Below are 3,069 nucleotides of genomic sequence, written 5' to 3' on the forward strand. Positions count from 1 at the left end.
GCAGTAGCCTGCACTTTGGGTAACTCTTTACTGGTCACTCAAGGCCGTATTCTTCAGCGGCTAGGACCTTGGTCCATCTATCGTTGAGCGTGTCTTGTTCAGCTTGAAGCTACTGTTGTTTCTTTTTCAGGCTCTGCGCGGTCGCAATGAGTTATCGCTTGAAGCGTTCTTGTTCGAGAGGTTCCTCTGGGACGAGGAAATCTTTGTCACTGAGGCTCACATCCTCTTTAGAGGCAAGTAAGTAGTTGCTGTCTTTTGAGTCCTCGTGATCAGCGTGTTCGGGGCTGTAATGACCCTCCCCCCTCTCGTCCTGTTCAGACATGGGTTCGACGGGGTGGTCGCAGTCTTCGATGTTATCCGGAGTGTCATTATCTCCGGTGCCAGTATTACTATCCTTTGCCCGACACGACCGTGAGCGACGCCGCTGACACCGGCGCTTTGGTGGTTCATCAACGGGCTTGTCCTTACCTGGATCTTGAATGCCGTCGTCGTCCTTCTTCTCAGGAGTGTCCACCATGTGTACATCATAGGTAGAAGTGGTTGTCCAAGGCCCAGTGATAGGCGAGTTTTAGCTTTGTTCGGCATCGACATCATCGTCCATGTCGTCGATGTCTTCAGAGGAATAGTCTAGCATGTCGGTTAAATCCTCGACCTGGTCTCAGCCCCTAGTCTGAGCTGGGTGTAGTCCGGAGGCGGGGCTTCCGTAATGGCGAGAGATTGTATTAAACCCAGTGCTTCATCTAAGAGCAAAAGCTGGATAGGAATCTGCGGGTCTGCGGGGTCGGGCTTTTGATTGAGCCCGATGGATGCAGACGTCGACAGTTCGGAGTTACCATCTAGAGGCGAGTCCGGCTCTCCGATGACTGGGAGAGTCCTGTTTAACTCCGGGTTCACCAACGACGCGATCGCATCTGGGTCTCCGGTTGTGAGTTCCATAGTAGGAGAAAGTCCGGCGGGGTTGATCCTCCCGTCCTCGGATGACACGATCTGCCCCAGATCTAAGACCGAGGCAAGTGTGAACATTGACCCCTAGTTGGGATTTGGTAGCGGATCCAAAGGGCCTTCTTCATGAGGGTAGGGAGCGGCAGTTGAGGCCGCGAACCCCTCGAAGATCAGATCTCCTCGGATATCAACAACGTAATTTAGGTTCTCAAACCTGGTCTGGTGACTAGGGGCGTAGCTGTCGACCTGCTCGAGCTGGCCGGTCGAGTCGACTAGTAGCACGAAGCCGCCGAACACAAAGACCTGTCCAGGGAGAAAGGTCTCCCCGGACATGGCGTCATCGTTGATGATGAGGCGCGCCATCAATCCTTCTGTTGACAACGCAAAAGAGCTCTCAATGAAAGCACCAATGTCAGTGTCAAAACCGGCAGATCTCGGGTAGGGGGGTCTAAGCTGTGCGTCTGAGGATCAATGGTAACAATGGACAAAGGAACAGAATGTATACCCAGGTTCGGGCCCTCTTAAAGGAGGTAAAACCCTACGTCCTGCTTGATTGTATCCGATGAGTATAGGGGTTACAAAATTTGATCTACCTCGAGATCGTAATGGCTAAACCCTAGCTTGTCTAGCCTATGAATAATATGATCCTGCCTGCGGACTAAACCCTCCAGTTTATGTAGACACTGGAGGGCCCTAGGGTTGTACAGAGTCGGTTTACGGGGAAAGGAAATAGCATATTCGGACACCAATCTTGTCGTTCACACATACAGGAGTCCTACCCGGACACTGGAGGTGGTCTTCTTCCTTTATCTTTGCCGCCCATTAGTCCGGCCCATATCAAATAGACCGGACGCCCGAGGACCCCTTAGTCCAGGACTCTCTCAATGACCTTCTCTCTCTTTTGATCTTCAATACAATTATCTCCTCTAGGATCAATCTGATGTATTTGCGGTGTGCTTATTGTGATCCGATACTTGTGAGTTTATGATTAGAAACTATTTTGAGTCGCTTGATATTTATTTGTTGCCTAATTTTATAGTTTTGTATTTCTACCTGATCAACCCGTCTACTTTGGCCATGTTATATTGATTTATCTTCAGCGAGAGAGGTGCTTCGTATTGGTTTTAATCTTGCGATGATCTACCCTATGTCAAAGTGCAAATTAAGACACGTATTTGTATTATTGCTACTAAGGACAAAACGACGGGGTTTGATCATATTAATTGGTCTTACTTTGTCTACATTATGTCATCTTGCTTAATGTGTTACTCTATTTATCATAAACTTAATACTTTGATATGCATATTGGATAGCGGTCTTGGGTGGAGTAATAGTAGTGGATGCAGTTGGATTAACGGTGTACTTGTCACAGATGTAATGCCTATACATTAACTACACGCAGTTCTGTCAATTGCCCAACAGTATTTTGTTTACCCACCATTGCTATGCTAAGCCTATCGCCTTTGGATCCATTCTCCATTAATACTAAGAATCCTACAATTGTCTTGTGTATTTTATTTTACTTTATTTTTACGTTTACAGTTTTGCCTTCAATTACCAGTTTAATTTTGCAACTGGCAAGAACAAGAGGAGTGACAACCGCCTTGCCTTTTTTGGGTGTAAGCATTTGTTGTGTATGTGTACAGGTATTGTTCACATTGCTAGCTTGTTGCTTCCTTCTGGTCCGAGAATCTTGGTTCTTAACTGAATAAAATAATGCATGCTACTATATTGCTTTATTCTTCCTGATCAGGGAAATCTAAAAAATCCATCATGATTAGCAGCTTACGTCTGACTTTTTCCCTTGGTTTTAGGGAGCTTCTACAAGGTTTTGATTTGGCTGTTTAAAGCTTTTTCTTGTTTGTTTTTTCTATCAGTTTTCTTTAATTGTTTTATCCTTTTCTTTTATTTTTATTTTCCAAAAAATGCTTCTGCTTTCTAAAAAACTATTCAGGTTTGGAAAAAAGTCACAAATTCAAGAAAGTTTAAAACAATTCAAAATGCTCATCTTTAATAAATGTTTATGCTTATAAATATGTTTAAAAACATATTCTATTCAGAAATTCAAAAAATGTGTAGTCATAAAATACATGTGAGCAATTGTCTTTGTTTCAGAAACTGTTCACA

The sequence above is a fragment of the Triticum dicoccoides genome, chromosome 5B (genome assembly GCF_002162155.2).
Source record: "Triticum dicoccoides isolate Atlit2015 ecotype Zavitan chromosome 5B, WEW_v2.0, whole genome shotgun sequence".
Taxonomy (NCBI): Eukaryota; Viridiplantae; Streptophyta; class Magnoliopsida; order Poales; family Poaceae; genus Triticum; species Triticum dicoccoides.